The sequence below is a fragment of the Neofelis nebulosa genome, chromosome 12, assembly GCF_028018385.1.
Source record: "Neofelis nebulosa isolate mNeoNeb1 chromosome 12, mNeoNeb1.pri, whole genome shotgun sequence".
In the NCBI taxonomy this organism is placed as follows: Eukaryota; Metazoa; Chordata; class Mammalia; order Carnivora; family Felidae; genus Neofelis; species Neofelis nebulosa.
In genome coordinates this window covers 72,766,931-72,794,751 of record NC_080793.1, presented here as the reverse complement: position 1 = coordinate 72,794,751, position 27,821 = coordinate 72,766,931, and the positions used below count along the sequence as shown (strand labels likewise).

Sequence of the window (27,821 nt, the reverse complement as noted above, 5' to 3'; positions counted from 1 at the left end):
ACTTTGGCCAAGTGCTCAATCGCTTAATCTTTAGTTTCCTCTGAACGGGGTTGATTTTATTTACTTTATATAATTATTGTAAGGATTAAATTAGGTTGTGCATATAATATAGATGAGATTGGGCACATTCAGGGTGGTATGGCCATAGACAGGTTGTGCACATAATACACTTGCTAAGGTGCCTGACAAAGATCTCAATAAGTGCAGTTTCTATTTTTCTTGTTACTGATAGACAATGGTGTAAAATACAGGAATAATGTACTTCTCTCATTGTGCTTCCCAGTGTTCTTACTTGGTACTGACTTCCCACTGTCAGAAACATACTCCAGTCGTTCCAGTACCCTTTTATGCTTATATATTCAAAATGCGTCTTTTCCATGTCCCATTCTCTTGGCGTCATAACTTAGCTCTTTGAAGAGCTAATAACAGTTGATAATGCCATCAATGGATTTCCTTCAAGGGCATATTTCCTTGCCAGCACCCAAGGAGACACTAAGGCACTTGAGAGACACTAAGGCAGCCTAGAGAAGGTTTTTAGTGTTGTCTATCATTCCTGAATTCACCTTAAGCTGCTGAATCCCATGGGAATGCAAGCTGGTGCAGCCACTCTGGAAAAACAGTATGGAGGTTCCTCAAAAAACTAAAAATAGAACTACCCTATGACCCAGTAACTGCACGACTAGGCATTTATCCAAGGGATACAGGTGTGCTGTTTCTAAGGGACACATGCACCCCAGTATTTATAGCAGCACTATCAACAACAGCCCAAGTATGGAAAGAGCCCAAATGTCCATCGATGGATGAATGGATAAAGAAGATGTGGTATATATATACAATGGAGTATTATTCGGCAATCAAAAAGAATGAAATCTTGCCATTTGCAACTATGTGGATGGAACTGGAGGGTATTATGCTAAGTGACATTAGCCAGTCAGAGAAAGACAAAAATCATATGACTTCACTCATATGAAGACTTTAAGAGACAAAACAGATGAACATAAGGGAAAGGAAAAAAATAATATAAAAACAGGGAGGGGGACAAAACAGAAGAGACTCATAAATATGGAGAACAAACAGAGGGTTACCGGAGGGGGGATGGGAGGGGGGATGGCTAAATGGGTAAGGGGCACTAAGGAATCTACTCCTGAAATCATTGTTGCACTATATGCTAACTAATTTGGATGTAAATTTTTAAAAAGAAAATTAGGGGCGCCTGGGTGGCGCAGTCGGTTAAGCGTCCGACTTCAGCCAGGTCACGATCTCGCGCTCCGTGAGTTCGAGCCCCGCGTCAGGCTCTGGGCTGATGGCTCGGAGCCTGGAGCCTGTTTCCGATTCTGTGTCTCCCTCTCTCTCTGCCCCTCCCCCGTTCATGCTCTGTCTCTCTCTGTCCCAAAAATAAATAAAAAAAAAAAAAAAATGTTGAAAAAAAAAAAAAAAAAAATTTAAAAAGAAAATTAAAAAATAAATAAATAAGATGCTGAATCCCAGATTCTATTCCATACTCTTCTATTCCATTTCTCCCTCATGGGGCCTCCCTCATGGTGATGCATGTATTAGATTCTCAAGATATACCAATCTGGAGCTGATGGAAGAGGTGTCTATTCATAAATACAGATTTGGAAACCAAGTAAAACAAATTCTAAAAAGTGTCCCCTGATCAGCCATCAATCACTCTCCTGAGAGCAGCTTAAATGACATAAGGATATCTGCAGAAGCTAAACTAAGTTGTTTAAGGAATCACTGAGAATTGAGAAAAAAACACTAAAGGTAAATTACTCTTTCAAAAAGTCTTTTCATGATACGGCACGATACCTTGAAAAACAGGATAAAACAAGGATGGTGGTGGTGGTGGTTGTCACTTTTGTTTTATAAAGGGAGTAGGTTAAGGTGAATTTCATAGCACATGGCTGATGACTGATTAAAAATAATAATGTTAACATAATTTGAATGCTTACTCGTCTTATCTCATTCAATTACTAGTCTAGATGTAGGTATTATTATTATTATTATTATTATTATTATTATTCCCAATTTAGAGGCAAGGTTTAGAGAGGATGAGTTGTGCATGGTTGCTAAAATGGCTAAGTAGGAGAGCCAAGACTCCAACCCAGGCAAGCCATTTGGCTCAAGAGACCTCTCTCTGAATCACAATGGTACACTGAACTCAGGTCATCTATGTTTTCTCTTTCCTAGGATAGTGTTGAATCGTAGGACTTTAATATCTACAGCCTGTGGAGCACTTCTCTTCTATGACATCATCTAGCCACTGTTTGATGCAAATGAGACACTTGAAAAATGTCCTGAATTCATGACGCTTGTTCTCCATTTGGTCAAACCAGATTCCTTTTCACTGTAGACGTGTAGAGAGAATTCTGTGACATGTTATTTTTCAGTTACTGAAGCTAAAAGGATAATTTTGATGTGTTAAATTTTTATGATCTATGTGGAGGAATTCCTGGTTCAATATATAATGTCTTTTTAATGATGGTATTGACCACATTAAATTTGATAATTTATTTTTAATCACTGTCATGAATAAAAATGATCACAATGGTCAGTAACCTAAGGAGCTCAGAATACAACAGATCAGCCATTCAAATATGGATTCACACACTCAACTCTCTGACAAGGTCCAGTCACTTCTGCCAATCATACACCCTAGTCTGGAGGACTTACAAGACCAGTTAAGATATGGTTAGCAAAAACTGAGGATGGAAAGAACGTTCTAAACTATGGAAAGACCAAAGCAAGGAACCACAAATTCAATATCCAAAGGCCCCACTTGCCCGCAAGGGTTGCCCCCTCTACTCTTCCCTTTTCTTTCACCTTTTAATGCTTTTTTATCCCATCAAGTTATTCTTCCTTTTCCATTGTAGAGTGCCTTGTAAAGAAAGCATTATAAGGCTGCATTGCCAATGCACTGAATTTTTAAACCCTCTAAATAGGACATTAGTTCATAGCTTGAATGTTTTGAAATCTGATCAACATGCCGTTTCTCAATACATTAAGCAAAGCAAGCAAAATTAGTCTGCTTTATGTCAGGTGCTTAGCACAAATCCCTTAATAATGTGCTTGAGTGCAGAAACCATTAATAAATGCATAATTCCCTAAGACAGGCTTGATTAATTAAGTCATTTGTGTATCCTTCTAATTAAAAAAAAGAACATTAGGCAGATGAGTGGAAATTCTGAGTACAAAATCCAAAGGCTTCCTTTGAATGCCTTTTGCCTTTCTCTTCAAGATGAAAGGAAGGCTGCTGGTTATTGTAGCTGCCAGCAAACAGTTATAGCACGGGCACAAAGCACCCAGAACTCTGTGTCTTATTAAAAACAATTTGGTATTCATCTGCCAATTTGTAACTCAGTTCTCAATCAGGGGCCTGTCTGATTAAGTCAGGCAATTCAAATTTGAGGGGGCAGCTGGTGCTGCTATGCAAATAAACAGATGAGGAAGAAATGGGACCAATGAATCAACAAGCAGATGGTAAAAAGCCAAAGCCTGCAAAGAGTACTTGAATTTCTTTTCCTCTCCACTTCCCATCACCCTATGTCTCACAGAATTTATATTCCAAGGGATTATAAAGATTATCACTTAGTTTAATGATCAACATAGAACAGTTTCTAATGTTGATCCCTTTTAGCATTAAAGATTTACAGAAAGGAAACATTGGTCACACGATGCTACATTAAATGAGTCCTCTGCTTCAGTAATCCATTTTTTCTTCTTAATTAACTATAGGACAGAATTAAGACCCTCATATGTGCCCATCTTTATTTATGCCAAGTGCTTCCATGCAAAGCTGCATGCTCTTCAAAAAGTAGGAAAGTCTTCCTCTTAGGTCTTGGGAAGCAAAGCCCAAAGAAAGGCACTGGGTCCTGAATCTGTTCATTACCTAAGTCATACATTTCCTCATGACTAGGTCAGTGTAACATAGTCATACTAATTCTTGATCTTTTTTCTGCAACTGGTTCAGGCATTACTCATTTGTCCTTGTCTGAACTGGATCTATTTGGAAAATGCTCACAGAGTCTATCTTTATTTCAGGGCATCTCAAATTTCAGATACAACTTTTGGCAGTCCTGTTGCCTGAAGTCTCAACATAAATACCTTCACTAATTATGGCTTTTCATCTGCCAAAATCTTTTCTTTAGCTTGCTTTCTTTATCTTAACATCAAATAGACAGGGCCAAATCAAGTAGATTTTATAGGAAATATGATGAGATTAGATGCAGTTGAGAGTTGTTAAAAGACCTGAAGCAGGCATGATATTGGGATACATTTTTAAAGGATAACATACTTGTTCTTATAATGACTGTTGGAAATACAGACTGCCTTCAGCATTTTGACAGCCAAGAAAACTCTCTTTAGAATACAGTTATAATAAGTCGTTGGTTTTATTAACAGAGAGGAGAACATTCCCATTTTTATAGCAAAATATTGACACAGGACCAATTCTTGACTTGAAGCATTATTGAACTCAGGATATGTTTCTTGGTGGTAATATACAAATTACAATATTTTTAAAATACTTGTTAACGCTAAATATTTTTGACTCAGGTCTCTGAATGAGTTTCCTTTCTGCTTTCTTAAATAGAAAGTACTTTTTCATAGTCATACGTTATAGTGTTAACACACTATTTAGACCGCTTTACACCAGCTTTGTATCAGACAGTGCTGAGCCATGTTTTTTGTTTTGTTTTGGTTTGGTTTGGTTTGGTTTTTGTTTTTAAGTAAGTTCTATGCCCAACATGGGGCTTGAACTCACAGCCTCAAGATCAAGAAGTGCAGCATGTTCTACAAACTAAGTCAGCCAAGCAACCCCTTAGTCATGTTATTTTTGCATCAAGTAAGGCAAAGCCAAGATTCATGCTACCTTCTCCATTATTGAATATTTAAAGCCATGTAAGCCAATATAACCTGTGAAAGGGTCTGTAAACATCTCTCCACATCTTGAATAACAAAAATAATGAACACCAGGGAAAAAGCCAATCTCCAGAAATCTGTGACCAATGTACACATGCTTAAAATGTTGAAAATGTAAGAAGAGTCCACAAATGCAGTCACTAACAAATACACAACTCTACCACTTGTACCACTGAGTTATTTACCTTTGATGTTTCTATCATCTTCCACAGTCCTTCTTCTGTCTTCATCTATTACTTTAGCTACACTTATTCATTTCAGCTCCTTGGAAATTAAGTCCAATCTTATCTCCTGATATGATTCCTTTTTATTTTCCAGTTTCATATCTGATTTGTCTGAGAAGTCAGCTATCAGCTTAATTATTGCTCCTTTACACTCTTGTTCTCTGTTCATAAGACTTTTCTCTTTGTGCCTCGAGATGGATTCTTTTTATTTATGCTGCTAAAATGGTACTTCTTGAATATGCAGCTTGATGTCTAACCAGATTTAGAAATTTGTCAATCATTATCTCTTCAAATATTGCTTTTTCCAGTTTTCCTTCTCCTTTCTTTCAAGACTTCAACTATAAATATATTAGATCTTCACTATATCACTTACATCATTTATCTGCTTTCCATATTTTCCATCTTTTGGTCATTCAGTACGTCCCTCTGAATATTTTCTTCTAATCTACTTTCCGGTTTGTGAATTCTCTCTTCATCTAGATCTAATGTGTTCAGTACCACATCCAATGAATCCATATATTTGGCTTTATAAATTTAAGATCTAGAATTTCCATTTGGTTCTTTTTTTTAATAGTTTCCTGCTTTCTGCAAAAATTCTCAATCTTGTTTTGTGTCTTCTCAAACACAACAAGAATAGTTTGGCTTTGTTTGTTTTTTTTCAGAGAGCAAGAGCACAAGTGGGGCAGGGGCAGAGAAATGGGGAGAGAGAGAATCTCAAGCAGGCTCCACACCCAGTGCGAAGCCTGACACGGGGCTCTGTCTCACAACCGTGAGATCATGACCTGAGCCAAAATCAAGAGTTGGACACTTAACCAACTGAGCCACCCAGGTGCCCCAAGAACAGTTATTTTTTTAAGTTTTTTAAATCTATTTTGAGAGAGAGAGAAAGAGAGAGAGGCAGGGAGTGGCACAGAGAGAGGGGGAGAGAGAGAATCCTAAGCAGGCTCTGCACTGTCAGCACAGAGCCTGACACAGGGCTAGAACTCATGAACTGCAAGATCATGACCTGAGCTGAAACTGATAGCCAGAAGTTTAACTGACTGAGAACATCCTCAAGGCACCCCCCCAAGAACAGTTATTTTTAACTTATTTTTAATTTTTTTAATGTTTATTTATTTTTGAGAGACAGAGAAACAGAGCAAGAGTGGGTGAGGGGCAGAAAGAGAGGGAGAAACAGAACCTGAAGCAGGCTCCAGGCTCTGAGCTGCCAGCACAGAGCCCAATGTGGGGCTCAAACCCACAGAATGGCGAGATCATGACCTGAGCTGAAGTCGGACGCTTAACCGACTGAGCCAACCAGGTATCACAAGAACAGTTATTTTTAAATCTCTATCTGAGAACCCCAATATCTGGAAGCTACAGTGGGTTTGTTTATATTGTCTAGGGTTATTTTCCTGCTGTTTTTGTTAACATTTTCTTTAGTTATCTAATTACTTTTTATTGTTTTCCAAGCATTGTGTTTGCAAATTTGTTTTTACAAATAATTTGAAATATACAATGATGGTATTTTCCACTGGAGAGGATTTAAATTCAACTTCAACATGCGGTTAGAGAAACTACCAATATGAATTCATTTCATTCTAATTTCAGAAACTGAACTGATTTACAGTTGAGCTGCAGTCCCCAAAAGATATGCCTTCTGCAAGTTCCCTTTATTTAGGGTTTAGCACTTTGGATTCCTAACCCCAAAGTGTTGAGAGCTCACTACTCCCTCAACTCACCCCTTGGTGACCCCAGACTCCAGTTCCTGCCCCCTCATGTGACACTGTCAAGACACTGCCAAGACGCTCAGCCACACCCTCCAGAATAAGCAAATGGCCCCAGAGGTAAAGCAGCCAAATATTCTTCCTTGGGCCTTTGAACTCTCCCATATTCTACTACAGTTGTTCTTTGCTGCTTTGTTTTTTCCTTTGCTGACATGCAGATATTTTTTAGTATTCAGTTCAATTTTTCTAGCTGTCTTAAGCTAGATTGCTGTCCAATTACAACAACTGATCCAGTAACTCAGCCCTGCTCTAACTCTTGAATTTGTGAGTTCCTTCCAAACCACTCTTTTGGTGTCACTTATCCAGCCACAAGCCTGTGACACTACCTGACAGATTCAGTCAAAATCAAATGATATATTATAGGTTCCTTTTTCCACAAATTCAGAAAACACACACATACACGCACACACACCTCATAGGCCACGGTATAAGCACAGCAACTCACCATCTAAAGAAAGTGGTTGTACCAATAAAAACCAGAAATTTTAAGTTTGGGATAAAATAAAGAATGTCTAGCTCATACTAATAGCTCTAAATGAATCTAGCTCACTTGTGTGCAAATATACACTGACACATATAAAAACAAGCTGTAAACAGTGGCCCATATCTCCAAAATTCACCCAGACAACCAGTATTTGCCTATTCCCACGCAGTTCCTTTTTTGTATGCTGCCTCTCCCTCAAATTCACGCATTTGTATATGTGTCCTCACTCCAGTTTCTAACTAACCCCCTAATGATTCACAACTCCACTTGGACCACACTTAAACATCAGCACCTTTTCCACTCCACCTCTGGAATGTTCCCTCTGATCCAACTCCACAATCTCAGATAAGAATCACCTCCCAGGTAAAACTCTATTTGACTCCATTAGACAGGCTTACCAAATCCATGACCCCTATACACCAGGGAGAGTATATAAACATTTATATACAATTTCCACATTATTTAGTGCTCACATAATTTAATGTTCGACTCAAAATTACTATTTGCTACAAATTATCTAAGATGTATTCAATAGAAACATATTAAGGAGTAAAAAAGCAGGATCTAAAAATAAAAATAACAGAGAGAATTAAGAGGATTTAAGTCAAACAATTATAAAAACTTCAGATCTTTTTGGTGGGGGTGGGCAGAAATTTGGTTGATTATAAGAATAAAGGATCATGGCACAAAAACAGACACATAGACCAATGGAATAGAATAGAAACCCCAGAATTAGACCCACAAAGGTATGGCCAACTAATCTTTGACAAAGCAGGAAAGAATATCCAATGGAAAAAAGACAGTCTCTTTAACAAACAGTGCTGGGAGAACTGGACAGCAACATGCAGAAGAATGAAAACAGACCACTTTCTTACACCATTCACAAAAATAAACTCAAAATGGATAAAGGACTTGAATATGAGACAGGAAACCATCAAAACCCTAGAGGAGAAAGCAGGAAAAAACCTCTGACCTCAGCTGCAGTAATTTCTTACTTGACACATCCCCAAAGGCAAGGGAATTAAAAGCAAAAATGAACTACTGGGACCTCATGAAGATAAAAAGCTTCTGCACTGGAAAGGAAACAATCAACAAAACTAAAAGGCAACCAACGGAATGGGAAAAGATATTTGCAAATGGCATATGGTACAAAGGGCTAGTATCCCAAATCTATAAAAAATTCACCAAACTCCACACCCAAAAACCAAATAATCCAGTGAAGAAATGGGCAGAGAACATGAATAGACACTTCTCTAAAGAAGACATCCAGATGGCCAACAGGCACATGAAAAGATGCTCAATGTCCCTCATCATCAGGGAAATACAAATCAAAACCACACTGAGATACCACCTCATGCCAGTCAGAGTGGCTAAAATGAACAAATCAGGAGACTATAGATGCTGGAGAGGATGTGGAGGAATGGGAACCCTCTTGCACTGTTGGTGGGAATGCAAACTGGTACAGCCACTCTGGAAAACAGTGTGGAGGTTCCTCAAAAAATTAAAAATACACCTACCCTATGGCCCAGCAATAGCACTGCTAGGAATTTACCCAAGAGATACAGGAGTACTGATGCAGAGGGGCACTTGTACCCTAATGTTTATAGCAGCACTCTCAACAATAGCCAAATTATGGAAAGAGCCTAAATGTCCATCAACTGATGAATGGATAAAGAAATTGTGGTTTATATACACTATGGAATACTACATGGCAATGAGAAAGAATGAAATATGGCCTTTTGTAGCAACGTGGATGGAACTGGAGAGTGTTAGGCTAAGTGAGATAACTCATGCAGAGAAAGACAGATACCGTATGTTTTCACTCTTTTGTGGATCCTGAGAAATTTAACAGAAGACCATGGGGGAGGGAGGGAAAAAAAAAAAAAGGTTAGAGAGGGAGGGAGCCAAAACATAAGAGACTCTTAAAAACTGAGAACAGGGGAGCCTGGGTGGCTCAGTGGGTTAAGCAGCTGACTTCAGCTCAGGTCATGATCTCGCGGCCCGTGGGTTCAAGCCCCGTGTCGGGCTCTGTGCTGACAGCTCAGAGCCTGAAGCCTGCTTCACATTCTGTGTCTCCCTCTCTCTGACCCTCCCCCGTTCATGCTCTGTCTCTCTCTGTCTCAAAAATAAATAAACGTTAAAAAAAATTTTTTTTTTAAAAAACTGAAAACAAACTGAGGGTTGATGGGGGGTGGGTGATGGGTATTGAGGAGGGCACCTGTTGGGATGAACACTGGGTGTTGTATGGAAACCAATTTAACAATAAATTTCATATTAAAAAAAAAAAAGAAGAAAGGATCAGAAAATATTCCCATGTCCAGCACAGATTGGGCACATTTTCTCAGTAATATATAATTTTTACCCTTAAGTTATGTAATTAAAGCTCACGCTACTGGTTAAAAAAAATAGCTTCCCTAAATTTATTTCAAGCTTTCATTTGCTTTCCCATAATTCAGTTTGTAATTAAAGAACTTAAAAAAAAAAAAAAGAAAGAAACAGAAGCAAGTAATAATGAATAACTGTCATTCTCTCTCACGAACTTGAGTGCCAAGGTTCCTCCCTCATGGAAATCTGAGTTACAAATCTCTAAAAACAGGAGTTCCTAATGGAGACAGCAACAGGGCAAAAGGCACCACTATAATTTGATAAGGACTTACTTAGTCAAGCCTATCATTTTAAATAGGGTAAAAGGTTTTAAACATACTTGTTTAAAAATGATTTATTAGACCACCACTGACACCAGTAAGATTAAAGACAGCATTCGCTAGTTATTTAGATAAAGGTCTCCATTTTCAAGGAGGTGATAAATTTCTGATACATGTCTTAACAATTGCTGCTGAGGGAAGAATTAGACCCATATTGTAACTCAATCAGCCCACCAGTAACTTCCCAGTTGCCTGGAGTGCCCTCATGGTGACTTTATACTTGCCAAAGATCAACAATTCGATAGATAAATTCCAGGACCACCCCACTGACAATTTCCCCCTCTCCCTACTTTTTTTGAAAGTTCTTGTAATTTATCATTTCATGCTAATGTCCAGGACTCTCTGAAGAACAACTGCATAAATACCTTTAATTGTGCTGTCCTCTTAAGCATATAAACTACAACTCATCTTAAGTACATCAAGATCACTGGTTATCTCCACTAAAGTTTTAACATGATGTGGCAATCTGAAAGTTCTTCAGTTAACACACCTCAGCAATTTTAGGAGTTTCAAAAGCTCTCCTGCTGTTCCTGTGAACTATATAGAGTGTACTAATCTTCCATGGGCATTTTACTTCTCCCTGTTGCCTGTGTGGTTCATTCCATGGAACAATTTGCAAATGGTATCAAAGGTATGAATTTAATTGTATAGAAGAACTGCAGCCCAAATACTAACCCTCAGCTTTCTATATTTATACTTTCCCGTACAAGGAAATCTAGGGACGATAATACAAAATAAGAGCAATCCTTTACTACTGTGAAAATATGTAACTTCTTTCCCTCCTTCTAAAAAACAAAAAAAGTCTGTAACATGCATAGCCCACGTAAAAGAGGGCATGAAATAGACAAAGGGCAAGCTAAAAGATGACACACCTAGGACAATATTATATTTAAGTATATAAGGAGTGTAAAAAAGAATATCAGGAGATGTATATAAGGAAGTATAGACTCCATTGCTTCAGCAAAGTAGGGAAATTGTTTAATGTAGAACATTGCTTAAGATTTTTTAACACCTTTCCTTCCAAAAAAGCTAGGATATGTGTAAAATCTCTTCTACTGCCACTGCAAAGAATAAAGGTCCTAGAAGGGAATAACTTGAGCTAACTAAAAATTTCAAGGTTTATGTTGAAGAGCAAATCTCACTGAATATTAGCGCTGCACTAATATGAACAGTAACACATTAAAAACAAAGATAGCCAGGGCTGGGGCGCCTGGGTGGCTCAGTTGGTTGGGCATCCGACTTTGGCTCAGGTCATGATCTCACAGTCCGTGAGTTTGAGCCCCACGTTGGGCTCTGTGCTGTCAGTTCAGAGCCTGGAGCCTGCTTCGGATTCTGTGTCTCCCTCTCTCTCTGCCCCTCCTCCACTCACGCTCTGTCTCTCTCTATCAAAAAATGAATAAACGTTAAAAACAAACAAACAAACAAAAAAGATAGCCAGGGCTACAGAAATACATATGAAAACTCTGTATTTGATCTATGAACTTTGGTGACTGCAAAATTAGGAACTGTGATTTTTTGTTAATTAATATAAAAACTCTGATATAAGGTTATGTTCATTCCAAAACAGGCTATTATGGAATATGTCCCACCACATCACTTCAGATCAGCAGATAATACAGAACCAGTCAAAAGAAATAAAAATCTGAATGTATTTATGACAGAAATATTCCCTTACCACTAACTGGATATAATTTTATAAATTCTCTAAGGAAACAGGTGTGATATTCCATGGTACATGCAATTACTATATATATATATATATATATATATATATATATATATATATATATATGACACACATACATACATTCACACTTAATAGTAATATTGTAAATTCATAAAGCCCTTTCATTACTTAAATCCTGTAATTCTCTGGGGAGATTGGCAAACTAGGTGAAAGTAATTAAGAGGTACAAACTTTGAGTTATAAAATGAATAAGTCATAGAGATGTGAAGTACAACATAGGGAATATAGTCAATAATATTGGAATACTTTTGTATGGTGACAGGTGGTAACTACACTTATCATGGTGATCATTTTGTAATGTACATAAATGTTGAATCACTACATTATACACCTAAAACTAACATAATATTGTATGTCAAGTGTGCTTCAATTAAAATAATTAATTAGATTCTATCATTCTCATAAATGCCTTCATTGTCTACATTAAGAACTCTGCCAAATATTTTTAAATATGTAGCCCCATTTGCCACTCTGATCCATTCTCTACCCATTTCTACCCTGCGATGTGGCCTGGGAGCCTGACATCCATGGATAGTAACAGCAGGCTCTCCTGTTCTCTGGCTTCCAGTTAGGTTCAGTCAATGGGAAGTAATAGCATGGAAGGCAAGAGGAAAGAGGTTTGGGGGTATTTATTCCACCAGCTACTTCCCTGCCAAGCCTTGGGTTGGCAGCAGGTTGGGTCCACTGCTGACAGTGATAATTCATGTTAATTCTTGTTGGGCACTGCTCTTCTACAGCTGTAGGACACAGAAAACTACCTCCTCCCCTCTCGCCTACAGGCCTGCGTGTGGTAAGGGCTCTCCACTGTTGCTACCCTGGGAGGGTCACCATTGCTTGCTGGCTCCCTTAACCCTCTGTGCCTAGGTGTCCACAAATAGTCCCTTCATTCATCTCTCCTCAACTTACCCATCTGAGTATGATGTAACCTGATATTTTCTCTTAAATGAATGGAACCTAATTCAGAAAGCTTCATCTTTACTGAATGAGAAGTGCTCTAATCTAGAAACCTATCTGGTCAGCAGCACATCCTGCTACAACCAAACGGGTTCTGCCAACTCTCTACAAACTGTGGTGACCGTGTTTTCTATACCAACCACTTAGACACATGGCCTCACACAGTATTTTACATTTCTGATCTATGAATTTTGTTTACATGAAAGGTCTTACAAAGATATAAAGCATGAAATAATAGGTCTACATTTCCAGGCTGGTCTTTTCTTCCCATCGCTAAATAACACATAAGTGAGAGGAAAGGAACATACAAAGCTATAAAACCCTTGGCTTTCAAATATTTTAGGGACAGAGTGATGAGATGATCTTCCCACAGAACTCTAGCATTTTCCATATACTGGGATACCACTTGATTCATTGCTGCTTGTACCCATGGTATGAATTTCCTTTTTATATGAAAAGGACAAACCTCCTGTAAAAATATTTTGAATGTTTCTCATACAAAATCCAAAGAATACCTCCAGAGGAACTGAAACAATATCCCAATGAAAAGGGGGGGGATACACAATAATGAAGGCATGAAAGTACCTTCAACAAAGGAAGACACTTTCCGAAAGGGAAAGTAAGGGCTGGCTGAGGCATTTGAACTCCCTTTATCTATATCCTAACAAATAACACCTCCTGTGCCTTAAATATTTAATGTGAAATCTGTGGATTTATATAGCTTACAAAATGCCAGGGGCTTATTATCTTTACAGTTTGCATGACAGGAATATTCATATCGTTCGATTCCACAGTTTAAGACAACAGGAGCTCCTCCAGGTGCTAATGGCAGATAACTTTCATGTGGCTTCAATAATCCACTAATTATGGAACCCCTCAGGTAGAACAATGTCATTAATCTGATTAAATTATTTATATTGCTGGAAAGCTAAATCTTATTAGGTCTTCGGTATTTTATTTGGTTCTCCACATGGATATGCACAAGGGCAAGACCATCTTTTCTCCAAATGCATTTTCCTGCTGATGCAAGATCACCAACAAGGGTACCCTGAAGTCCAGAATTTTCAAGGTCCTTTTGGAACTCCATTCCTGGGAGTGAGGGCTTCCTACCATGTTTCAGTAGCAGGGCTGTAAGCCATGATAAGATTAAAGCTCTACCAGAGTCACTTACTGTTAAATGTACTGTCTAAATTAAAGTGAAGAGGCTTCATTTCTCCTGAACACATTACTGAGAAGATTATGAAAACCTTAATGCTAAACGTGCCACCCAAATACATTGAACACACACCCCCTTTCAGGTTTTTGGCAACATACTGGCCCATTTTCATATCTGTGCTGGCCAATCAGATGTTTAGTTAGAGGATTAAAGAAGTCTGGAGATTAGATTAAATCCCACTGAATTTGATGGGCTACTCAAAACAAGTACCATTTATCCAAGCACTGTGTGTGAGAGTACTAATTTGTAAAGTGCTTTACAACCCCTAATTTTGAAATGTCATAGGTGGTTCATCTATCATTTCCATTTTACAGTAAGGGACACTAACTCTAGACATACTTTTCTCAGAAAAATCCCAAGGCCAAAAGGAAAAACACATGTTTTTAAAAATGAAAATAAATATACAAAGTGTTTCGGGGAAGGTGGGTGGCTCAGTCAGTTCAGCATCCAACTCTTGATGTCGACTCAGGTCATGATCTCACAGTTTGTGGGTTTGAGCCCCACTCTCAACAGCATAGAGCCCGCTTGGGATTCTCTCTCCCCATCTCTCTGCCTCTCCCCTGCCCATGCTCTCGCTCTCAAAATAAATAAATAAACTTTAAAAAAAAAAAAAACTCTATAAAAAAATAAAAATACAAAGTGTTTCAAGTCTTATATTTGATCAAATCAATTAGCTGATAGTTTCTACTGAAACTTTCCTGAATCTAAGTGTCCCATGTCTACTTAAATTTCTGTTAAGTTTCTTACTTCCCAAATATTCTTTCTTCTTTCAAGGTTTCCAAAACACTGGGAAAAGCTGTAATAAGCCTTTCTCTTGTAGCCCAGGGCTTTCTTTTAATAGATATGTGGTCAAGACGCACAGCCAATCCAGCTTCCAGCTAAATTTAAATCATATACTAGGAATAGAATTCATGATCTTATGTTACAAAAACACCATCCTCTAATAGGGCTCGTAGGACTTCAAACAACTCTATTTTGTTCTTGGACCAGCTGCTAGAAGGCACCAGAGAAATAAGCCTCTGCTCAAATCCAGTCCCAACTAACCACAGTAACTCAGAACCAGTAAGTGCCAGCATCTACCCCACCTGCATGAGCTTTCCAATTACATTCTCAGAGACAGGCTTTTGGGCCAAGCGTGTTTTGAGAGGCTGCAGGCCACACACAGTAAATCCTAGAGCAGTAGGCCAGGGGTCTATCTGTCCCAGATTTCTCTCCATGCAAAAGTGACTGTACATGTACCTGCACCACCTAGATTCCTCTCCAGAAATGAGGGATCCAGTCCACCGGTACTGGTAATGTTAGAAGGCAGACAGCCCTTAACTGTCAGCCCCATATAAGGATTGCTTCTGCTCAAGGTGCTCAAGATCACCCCATTCCTAGGCAGCCCACATCCACTGAATAACGGATGTGGTAGTTATGAAGGCCCTGCTCCTTTTCCCAAGCCAGAATGATTCTGAGGATCAGTCCAGCTTCAGAGCTCCCCATGGGCTGGCTGAGGTTTCCACTGAAAATGAATTGCTTTTCAACTTCTCCCTCTGCCCAATCCTGCTTCCTCCTCTTCCCTTTCACAGTTTCAGACGCCTAGAGCACTCCCGAATCAACCTCATGCATGTTCATTTCCACTGAGTCTGCTTCCCAGAGCAGCTCAACCTGGAACAATGTTTCATCGCTATATTTCCTAAGAATTCTCTGGGTCAAAGAGCATTCTCTGCCTCTTCAAGTTCTTCTGGGTTAAATCAGGATGTCTAGGACTAAATTTGCTCAGACTCATATAATAAAAGATGAGAAGAAATGGGTCTAGTCCCAGAAGAAGATGGGAAGAAGAGAACCAAAGAGGCAGTATGTAAATGGGCACTAAATATATTTTTTTCTTACAAGACAGACTTCTTTGGGGATAAATAAAATAGGAATGTTGAAATTAACAGGCACCAGGGGTGGCTTAGTACTCAAAAGAATACTCTGCTTCTCCTTTAGCCCTGGAGACTGACATGTTGTCAAGTACATGGTACCAACCCATTTAACAGATGGGATGGACCAGGCTGAAATCCAAAACCAGAACTGTATGGTGTAGCCCATTCCTGGGGACTGTCATTAGTACCTGGATGCATGGTAATGGGGAGGTTTGTATTCTAAGCCACCAAGAGAATTTCTCTTCTGAGGAATTCTGAAATCAGTTCATTTACAAGTGCTCCCAAATACTGTGTGCTCTACATCAGGTTCCCTGGAAGCCAAGTCTGAGACGGGGTGTACTGCACAAGTGATTTTATAGCAATATAGGGGACATGCTCGCAAGTAAAATCCGTAAGGGAGGGATGGAAGAAGTCAAGATGCCGGTTCTGCTGAAGTCTACCCTTTGTCTGCTCCTACAGGGAACTCTGGAACGTGAATAGCAACACAGAGTTGTCCCACCCTCAGCAAGGAGCCTAGACTTTTTCACTCCCGTATCTGTCAGTCATTGGCTACGGGCTGTCCTCGGTTGGGATGGGGATGGCAGGAAGCACACCTCCTGAGCATTTTTAGATGAGGTCGCTTCTCAGGCCTGAGTTGTCTGCAGCCCGCTCTTACAGCAGTGGCAGACAGGCACACTGGTCCCACAAAGGGAATTCTCAGTGGGGCCAGCAGCGTTGACCACATGGGGCAAATACCATGTGCAAGGTGCCACGCAGGCAAGAAATAAAACTGTAAGACTAGATCACAACAAACATTGCCTCAGTGCCCTCCTATATCCCCACATCTATTCTAGGCTAGCCATTAAGGGTTTGGCCCTGTCATGGGATATCCCTAGAGAATAAGCTCTGTTCCTGTTGGAAGGACCCTGCAGGGATTCCTACAGGGTCTAAAGGAGAACGATCAAATGAGAAAACATAAAAGAAAAGGTAGCGCTCACTCAGACATTTTTCAAGAATTATGCCTTCCCAAATTGATCATACAGAATGATCCTTTAAAAAACTGTGACTTTTATCAATAAACCTCCTTCATGGTTTATATTATTCTTATTAGTCAAGTCATTTGGAGTGTGTGATAGTAGTAAAAAGTCCTAATATTCAGAAATAAACTAAAATATCTTGATTAAATTCCAACTGCAGACTCATAACATTTTACTTATCTAAATCAAATGTTTAGCCTAAAATGAAGCTAACCTCACCCAATACCTGAATGAAAGGCTCAAGAAACGATTTCCAACACCTTTACATCACTATCCAACTAATTCCAGTGCCAGGAAAGGAAGGTGTGGATCCAGTCACTAAGTCCTCATGTTGGGTTGGGCTAAACACTGACCTCAAAGTACTTTAATTTTCCACTGTTCCCTCATATTTGAGAGATTTGAACTACATGGCTCATTTATTCCAGGACTCAAACACTTGAGTACCTGAATACCTAGCATGTGCTAGACCGTGTGCTAAGAGCTCAGGACAGAATGATAAACAAGAAAGACAAAGCCAGAGCCCTGGCAGAACTCAGGATCCAGGAAAGAAGACAGCATAAGTAAGTTCACAACTGTGATTGTGATAAATGTCACGAAGGAAACAAAAGGTGAGAAATTATAAAATAAAAGAACAGAGATATTTTAGATTAAATTTTTTATGGAAGGCATCTACAAAGAGGTAATACTGAAGCTGAGATCTAAAGATAGTAAGGAGCCAACCCTGTAAAGACAGAGAAGGAATAGACTGTGCCAAGGTTCTGGAGTAAACTCAGCATGTTTAAGAAACTTTAAGAAAGATTACAGTAGATCAGGTATAATGAGCAAGCTGTACAGAGGCACAAAATGAGCTTGGAAAGATCCAGATCATGTAAATCAGAAGAAAGGATGCAGATTTTACACCCCAAGAACACTGGGAAGCCATGGCAAGTTTTTAAACAGGAGTGGAACATCATCCACTTTACATATTGGCTCACACTAGTTGCTGCATGGAGAACTGACAGAAGGTAAGAGTAAGACACAGGAGATATGTAGGAGGCAATGTTGTAGCATAGCAAGAAACCGTGGTAGTCCAGTTAGGGTACTGGTGGTGGCAGCAGAAAGAAAACAAGTTTTGGAAGTGATGACATAATCTGATATATTGGTTATGGTTTGGATGTGAGGGAGTGCTAAAAAGGAAAGAAAATTCAAGAAGGATTTTCGTGTTTCTAACATACACAACACCAGGATGGTGATGCCATTTACTTCTGAAGACTGGTGAATAAGAAGGAAAAGCTTTGGGATGGAATCAAGAATTCACTTTGGACAAACTAAGTTGCTTAAGAGACATACTAGAAAATATGTCAAATAAGCAGCTAAATATATACATTTAGCAATCACTGGAAAGATTTTGTCCATTTATCATCATTATCTTATTATTATTATTAATTATGATTATGATTGTGATTATAATTAGAGAGCACTTAACCCCCTGAAGACAGTTTCTTCATGAATAAAATGAAATAATATGTGGGTAAGCACTCTGTAAACACACATTAAATGTATGGATATTGTATAAGAGACTCTTAAATACAAAGAACAAGCTAAGGTTGCTGTAAGGGTGTTGGGTGGGGGAATGGGCTAAATGGGTGATGGGCGTTAAGGAGGGAACTTGTTGGGATGAGCACTGGGGTGTTATATATAAGTGATGAATCACAGAGTTCTATTCCTGAAATCATTATTATACTATACATTAGCTAACCTAGATAGATATATATATATAAATATTGTATGTATGAATAATATTCAGTATTTCAATTAAAAACCCATTCTTTTTACTTAAGTCCCTCACATATGCAACACACCAGTAATACTCACACATGGCTCCCATAGATCACAGTGATTATACCAATCCATAACAGTTAAATCATTGAGAATTCTTCTTTTGGAAGTCTATAATGTGAACTGGCTCTAGATTATGATATCTACATGTCTGTTCCCAACAGATATCTGGTGTTTCCAAGGAGACTGAAGAGGCATATATAAAAAAATACTGCTGAGCATTGAGAGAGAGAAGGGAACCAAATTAATTGCCAAGCAAAGCTCACCTCCAGCGCATGTCAAATATCAGTAAATATTAAGGATTCAAGGGAAAGGACTCACTTCAATGGATGATAAAAGTCTATAGAAAGATACTTTTTCTTATACTTCACCTTCCTTATCATATTAACCTACGGAATATTTTCTCCAAGTAGAAACAAAAAGTATTTTCCTGTTAGAAGTTCCTTTAGATATAAAGAACACTCCTCTGGCCTCTGAAGAACATACTTCCAGTAAGATGCAAAGTGAATGCTGAAGTTCCAGTAACTTCTGAGGGGTTAACCCTATTTATACAAGACTCTGTCTCTTTGAACAGACCTTCTGGAGTCATAACCAGACTAATTAATCCTCTCCATGGAATTGCTCTGGCAGACAGAGTCTGGTGCCGATATTAAAAAATGTATAGACATAGACAAGAAAGGTACTGTAGTTTTATCACCAAGAACCCTAAACTGACAACCAGATAAAGTGATCAATGATAATAAAGCAAAACTTTTGGAAATCTGTCATGGTAGCAGGAAATGTTTATCTCAGTGACCAATTTCTACAACAGACTTGGTTAATTTGGCTCCTTTCAAGAACCAGTTAAAAGATAAAATGTATTATTGCAGCTATTGTTGGTAGCGATAGTGGCATTTTCAGAAACTTCCTCTTCTTTGTCTTTGCCATGCACTCTGAAGACACCTTTCAGAAGCATAAATTCAAAATATCATAAAATTTATTTATTAAATTAAGCTTTTAAAATTCTTTTTACGTTTAATTAATTTAATTGTTTACTTAAAGATGGTCAAGACTAAGGTCTTACCAAAATACCAATTGCTAGAATTCATTACTGTGAAGAATTTCTGGTGTATCTCTGAAAATGTGAAGCTTATGTGACTAGAACTTGAGATAGACAAGCAAAAGGCTTTCTGAACTCAGGGTCATGTGGTGGGATAGGGGGTAGGAAAATGAATCTCTCCGGGGAGAGAGGCATTTCCCCACAAATTGTGTAGATGTATCTCCAGAGTGAAGTTCACAAAATCTTGTTTGCATTTATTTTTATTTCTTCCTTTTTATTGCTGTATATATTTAATGGTGTACATAGTACACTGGAACATCTAGTTTAAATAAATAAAGTATATTTATAGATATACATTATAAATATACATGTATAGTATAGTTACATACTTATAATAGTTTTCTGATAATACTTCTAATTTTTTCCGAATAATGATAAATGATCCACATCTTTGGAGACCCCTGCTCAGAATCCCAGGGTATGACCAGTGATGCTTTAAATACATACACAAACTGACTTGCCCTGAAACCCTTTTCATGAGTATTGTAACCACTGCAAAGACTCTGATTCAGAACCAAACTGTGACTTTCTGCAAATTCAGAAAAGGAGTCCTTTTTCCAGGTGGACCTGCTGAGCAGAGCTTTGAGAACTGAGCAGGGGCCAGATTGCAGCCCCACTCACCCCAGCAGATATTCTTATGCAGTGAACAAACTGCACAAACATCCAAATGCGTGGGCCCTGCGTGTTCCACTTTCAAAGAACATGCTCAGAGCAATCACACCTCCCGCCTCCATCTGGCTATACTTGTGGGCAGTGGCCCCAACAGCCTCACAGTTCCTTGGTGAATTTGTTTGTAGAGTCCAGAGTCTGATTCTCAGCCTTACAGCCTTCGAAAGGAGATGCTGTAAGCACTGAGGAGAGATTCATTTACTTTAACCCAAGTCACAAAGTTATCAAATTTACGATTTTGACTCAAGAAAGTGTCACGGAAACCAGAATTCTCTGTACAAGCAACAATGAGCACATCTCCTTGTCATAACCAAAATTATAGGGGAAGGCAAGTTATAATCAGAAAGAAAGTACCCATCAAATGAACCAAAAGCAGATGGCATCAGGTCAAGATGGCCAGATGTCTATAGACAGTAGAAATGGTTTTACCAATAGGAACTAAAGTGCACTAGCTACAACTATTTGGATCCATCTTCATATTAGATGTGTTCTCACCAAGAGCTTTAACAATACAACCAGCAAACTGAACTGAACAGCCACCGGCTATCAGGCTTTCTTCCTATACAGTGTTTGAAAAGCCACAGCCAATGTGTACGTCTCACTGATTCTCCTAGGTACATCCCTGGATGATAAAACATCCCCTCTCTCTTTCTTTTTGTTTTCTCTTTACATATGTTATGATGCTAAATTAGGTTTCGATAAATCCGAGAGGGAAAGCCTTCCTTCACAGGATGCTGTGAAGCTTAACTGTTAGCTATTGGCTTAACGTTTAACTTTCCAAGGAAGTCCAATTGTTTTGGAACTTCTTCATGGTACCACACTCTACCCTCTCCCAACGAAGTGCCAGAAACAATGTGCTGCTCGTACTGCCTCCAGAACTGCAAGAACTTTTGACTGACAGTGGTCAGTTTCTCTGCCAGGAGTCAGGCAGTCATCTTCACATCTATAGAGTCTTTGGTCAACTACGGCTAGTCATGTGGCCCTCCTCATTATTAAGACATTTCTACCATCCAGTCTTCCTCATAACTAAGAACATCAGCATGGCAGACATTCTGATAAATGTATTATTATAATTTTGGCAACCAACTGTGATGTAATAAGGAGAAAGTGATGTGTTTAGACTTGTCTGAAAATAAACTCTACCAGGGGGAAAATGTGCCCATTCATAAAGCTGTTTACACTAATAGGGCCCAAGAGAAGAAAATTATTTATCTACAATCCAAAACATTTCTCTGAATGATAAGTTTGACCTCAGTTTCATGTCAGGGTTTAGTGGAAGAATGTATCCCTATGTATTTTCATTTTCCTGTTAACATATGCTACACTTAGAGAAAATAAATAAGTAAAAACTAAGTCAAGTCAGTGAAGTCAACAAATTGATGTGAATTAGTTATTCATGTTTCAGAGTTGGCAGCAAAAAATGATTGCCAGAAAGTACAGGGCCTCATAGATAGACACCCAAAGTCAGCTGTTTTCCGTAAACATAGCTTCTAGACGGTTTATAACACATCCTTGGACCAGAGTTTTGGACCATTGCTCAGTTTTCTCATTAGATCTCTTCCACGTGCATAAAATGTCTCTTTTCATTTTAGTGAGTGTGAACTGGCTGCCTATTCTTCATAATGATAATTTTTTATCTTTGAACAAGTTGTTAAATTTGTTATTGATCATGCATGAAAATAACTATCTGGCCTGAAACCTGGAAAAATTTATCAGACTTTACTAGTAGATGCTATTTTTGAAAGTAAAATAACATCTATTACTTAGAACCATATTAAACTATTCACACCTCTTCAAGAATTGTGATTTTCAGATTCCTATTTATACAGAAAATAGCATTTAGTTTCTTTTACGCCAGAAGCACTGGACTAGACAGTGGGGAAAATAGGAAAGCAAATTAGGCCAGGTTCCTGCCTCCAGGAATCTGACACTCTACAAGCAGCAATAGGTGAGGCATGTATATACATGGCTCTACTGTGAGGCAGCATGAAATTGGGGTCATGTAAAGAAGGACCAAGTACACTGAGAATTCAGAGGGAGCCTCACTTCCAGCAGCTTTGGTCAGGGAATGCTTTCACCACAGACGAGGAGGCATCTGAGTTGGGCATTAAGCCACGAGTCAGATTTCAGAAGGCACAGATGGGGGGAATGAAGCATCGCAAGCAGACGGAATGGCATGAGCAAGGACAGAAGTAGAAAAGTACAGGGAACAAACAGTGATCCAATTTGGCTGGACCATGGTGTACCACAGGGGGTGGTGGTGCTTGGGAGTAAAGGTAAGTTGAGGTTAAATTGTGAAGGGTTTTGAATACATGGTGACAGAGAATAAACTCTTTGGAGAGCAATTGAAAAAAAAAAGTGAATGTCTTTATTAGAATGCATTTTAGAGCACTGATCCAGCAGTGCGGTGTGGAACCGAGGGGGAGAGAGGAAGGCAGGGGAGCAGCGGTTAATGTATTTCATATATGAGATGACTAGTGGGCTTCCCAATGAACAAAGGAGTCTGAAAAGCAGCAGGAATTTCTCTGTGTGCCATCTTTCACTCAACCTATTTCCCCCCCTTTCTGGCTATAGGAGTCAGAAAAGTCAAAGTCCACAGAGGGGTTCATCAGTCCAAAATACCAGATGTGACTTCTAGGGAACTACAGTATCTGAAGAGGTCAGAGGTGAGTGCCGAAGTCAAGTTGCAGAGCTATACTTCTAGAACGAGAAAAATAAGAACAAGCACAATGCAAGGCAGTCCAGAGCAATTTGAGGGTAGGAAGAAAATCCTGCCAGATTGCCTAGAACGATTTTTTAATTTGGTGTTTTCTGATGATTAAAACATTTGTGTGGCGCCTGGATGGCTCAGTCGGTTGAGCGTCCGACTTCAGCTCAGGTCATGATCTCACGGTTTGTGGGTTCAAGCCCCACATCGGGCTCTGTGCTGGCAGCTTGCTCAGAGCCTGGAGCCTGCTTCAGATTCTGTGTTTTCTTCTCTCTCTCTGCCCCTCCCCTGCTCATGCTCTGTCCCACTCTGTCTCTCAAAAATAAATAAATGTAAAAGAATTTAAAAAATCTGTGGAAGCATATTTTGGGCCACATGGATAACCACCTTACTAATGAGTGCTTCCACTCTATTTCAATGCCTGCGCTTGCATTTTCCTATTGCATTGACATCCGGTAGTAGTACTGTAACTTGCATGTGCTAATGCAGAGAAAGCCGACCGGGAATTAATAGAAATGGCATACTGTGCCAGTTGTAAGCCAAAGGAAATCCTGGTTAACTAAGTGAATTGTTTGACTAAAGAAATGGGAAAACTTGTCCACGATACAAAACTAGGTAGAACTTAATAAAGGCTGAGTCCACTGTACTCAGCAACTAAGTTTTCTTAAATCAGTGTCGAATCCGGATTTCATTGGCTTGGTAATTTTCTTGATATTTAATTTGCAAATGCATTTTGATTTTATAACTGGCTATCATCTATAACCATAATGAGCTTATACTTACAGTTACATTTGCATGTATTTAAGTACCATTATTTTAAAACAAGATCAGTTAATTCGATGTGGGAAGAATGAGTGAAAGTTTTTTTTATTAAAGTGGGCCTAGATATTACTAATGTTGGGAAAACATGTATTTTGGCTCACAGCTTGCTTTTAGAGTAGAGGTATGGTTACTGTTTGCTTAAACTGTCATGGCAAAAAGGACACTCATATTAATATTCTTGAGAGTGAAACCTGTGCACTTCTCAAGCTGTAAGCTTCCAAATTAAAATACATAATGAAAAAGTAGTACTTAGTACCTGTTTGTGGCATTGAACTAGTTTATTTACTACGTGATTTAACAAAATAAACCCTCCTTTTGAAGCTATAGGATAAAACAACTAAACCCACATTTTTAAAATGTCTACTATAGAAGAAATTCTCCAATATTTTTCAATTTTGCTTTTATTCCATCTTAATTCCAACAGCAGATAGATCAGAGAATATAAAATAATATATATATCATTATGGTAGCTGAACAGGCAAATAAAATCAGTGTGTCAGTCAGCACTAGGATTATATTATTTTTAGCCTGGCTGCTATGAAGTTAGGGTTAGTGGGATTCTCTGTTACATTAACTGGCTACCAATACTGCTAAGTGTAATTAGCACCACTATTCATATCTCAACCCACGTGTGAGTCTGGCACACCTGTTGTCCTAGCCCAGGGTATCAACTGAGCAACAACCAACTGATATCCTGAGTTACGTTAAACATAGTTAGTAGTATTTCTGACATGTTTTCAAAGTATTGAGACTTTTTTCTCATTGCTGGGATCGTGTAAAGAAATACATAATTTCCCATGAGCTTCACAAAATGTTAGCTAAGTCGTTTTTAAACTATCTCTATGAGATATTAATCCTAGTATCTATTTTATATAGTTTTGGAAACAAGAGTCAGGATGTCTGAAGCTTTAACACTCTTTGGCTCATCACATTCTTAAGGTTTCCTCTGTGAATAAAACTCTCATAGGAAATGTTTCCAGCAAGTGGTGGAACATACACGACAATTTAAGACTGACCGATTTTAGAGCTGGAAAAATTAATGTGCAGTACTAGTTTTTATATGAAGATAAATATCTCAAATAAAATGCATTGTTAAATGTACTTATCTAGCATAAATACAGAATCTAAGGCATACCAAATAATCACAAATTTCTGAATTAAAAAAGTATAGGTTTCTATCCCATCTTTTGACTGCTCACAGCGCCCTCTTAGTCTCTCAGTCAATTCCCATGCTCCCAATACCACTGACAACTGGTCTAGGAGAAAAAGAGCCATAACATAGTCAAGCTTTGATACAATGTTTCTTCTTTTTTCTCAGAGTCCTCCATTTCCACTCAGCTCTGTTCTCCCTTCTAGAAGCAAAGTCAAGTAACTGTTTTTTCCAGATCTCAAATTTGTTTTATACTAAACAAATCCCTGCAGTTCCCAATCAATTCATGCTGTCCTTTCATACCAATTCTGCAAGATTCAGGAATCTGCTTTTCTAATGGGGGCAGCTTATTTTCAACCAACAATATGCACCTAGAGTCATGAAAAACAGTCCTGTAATCCACCATCTCCCTATTCAATGTAAATTAAGGCACCTCAAGCCTCTCTACTGCTCCCAAATGTCCAAATGTCTTTTCCATCCACATGCTTTAGTGCCAGAAATATTATCATTAGCCCTAACCTTTGGGATAAAGTATTACACTCTGAACACTCCTATTAAATTTAAAATTATGAAGGCAACATATTGATCCATTATTAAACAGATGTGTGCTACAGAATCATCTGGTGGAGATTTTTAAAATCCACATATTGAGCCTCACCTTCCAGAATATGTAGCTTAGTAGGAAACGCTAGAGGTTATGGCATGTTGAGACAGAAGCATTCTAGGCCACTTTGATGTTCGTCCTAGCTTTAGACACACTGAAGTAATCCCTCAGTAAGCACCCAAACACAGTAGAATTAGTCTTTGTTAAGTGCCATTAAAGAAGAAGAAAAAGAATAAGTAAGTTTGATAGTAAGATGGCAGTTAGTGAGGAAAAAAGTGGGCCAGAACAGTCTGCTTTAGGGGGAAAAGAAAAAAAAAAAGCCCTAGGAATCTAAGGGACAGTATGAAGAAATTAGACCTTGGAAGAAGTGAGGGGGATTGGGATAAGTAAATGGAAGAGAAGTTTCGAAACTACTTCCTAATTTCACATAGTTTAAACAGAACTCCAGTACTGAAATTTCCAGACTTAACTTCTTTATAACTGTGATAAACAGTTGGGGGGTCCTCAGAAAGTTAAATTATAAAATTATCAAATGAATACAGCAACTCTGTTCCTAGACACACACCCAAAAGAATTGAGAACAGGTGTTCAAATATTTGTACACAAACATTTGTAGCAGCACAATCCATAGTAGCCAAAGGGTGGAAACAAAATGCCCCTCAACCAATGAATGAATAAATAAACATAGTATATCCATACAACAGAACACCATTCAGTCCCAACAAGGCATGAAGTATGATACAAGCAAAACATAGATGAACATTTTTGAGTAAAAGAAGCCAGACGCAAAAGGCCATATATTATATGAATTTTTTTATATGAAATATCCATTAAAGCCAAATCCACAGAGACAGAAATCAGGTATAGCAACTGCAAGGGGCTGGGGGTGGAGGTAGGGATAGGGAAACATGGGAATGGGAAGTGATGCTAATGTGTACAGGGTTTCCTTCTGTGGTGATGGAAAAGGTTCCAGAACTAGATGGTAGTGATGGCTGCACAACAGTGTGAATGTACTTAGTGCCACTGGAATTTTGATATGTGCATTTTACCACGATTTTTTACTGAAGAATAATTGATATACAATGCTGCATTAGTTTCAGGTGTACATCACAGTGATTTGATATTTATATACATTATAAAATGCTCCCCATGATCAGCCTAGTTACCATCTGTCACCATACAAAGTTGTTACAATATTACTGGCCATATTACCTATGCTGTATATTACATCCCTGTGTCTTATTTATTTTATAACTAGAATTCTGTACTTCTTAATTCATCTCTCTTTATTATTTCCTTTCTCCTTCTACCCCCCGCCCTTCCGACAACCATCGGTTTGTTTTCTGTATTTATGAGTCTGTTTCTGTTTTGTTTGATTTGTTCATTTGTTTGTTAGATTCCACATAGAAGTAAAATCATACAGTATTTGTCTGTCTCTGGCTGACTCATTTCACTTGGCATAATACCTCCCCCAGGTCCATTCACCACAACTTTTCGAGTGCTTTATAACTATGCTGTCTTTCATTCAAACACTGCCCCTCCTATAAGAACTCTGAAGAAATGCACTCACCAGTGAGATTCACATGGCCTTCTATGTTGAATTCACAGACAGTGCTGAACAGGTGCGAACAGGAAACACCGGACAAGTGCAGCATCTCACATTACCCTGTGCCCTGGATAAGGAGATGAGTAAAGGACAGGGATAAGAACATTTGAACAGTGTGGGTCCCTAAATGTCACTGGGGTTTACGTGATTAAACCTTGCCTACCCTCTGGAAACTTCGTGGATTGGCAGGCAAGGACTATAGTATGCACCCTGCAATTTAAACTCAACCCAACGGAAAGGAGGATTCCAAAGCAGATGAAATGCCAAAGAAAATTCCCTGTGAGCAGGTACCACCTGTACCCTTACAGTGTCCCAGCAAGGATACAAAAGAGCCTGTTATGGGGCGCCTGGGTGGCTCAGTCGGTTAAGCAGCCGACTTCAGCTCAGGTCATGATCTCGCA

At 38.7% G+C, this 27,821-nt stretch overlaps 1 long non-coding RNA gene across 6 annotated transcripts in view; it reads right to left on the bottom strand.

The window, feature by feature from the left end:
• LOC131492027 (uncharacterized) overlaps positions 1-27,821 on the bottom strand; it is a 509,746-nt gene that overhangs the window by 415,108 nt on the left and 66,817 nt on the right. For all 6 annotated transcript variants that reach the window (XR_009251796.1, XR_009251786.1, XR_009251789.1 and 3 more), the window contains one exon: positions 27,385-27,487. This is a non-coding gene — a long non-coding RNA (uncharacterized LOC131492027). The remainder of the gene's footprint in view (positions 1-27,384; positions 27,488-27,821) is intronic.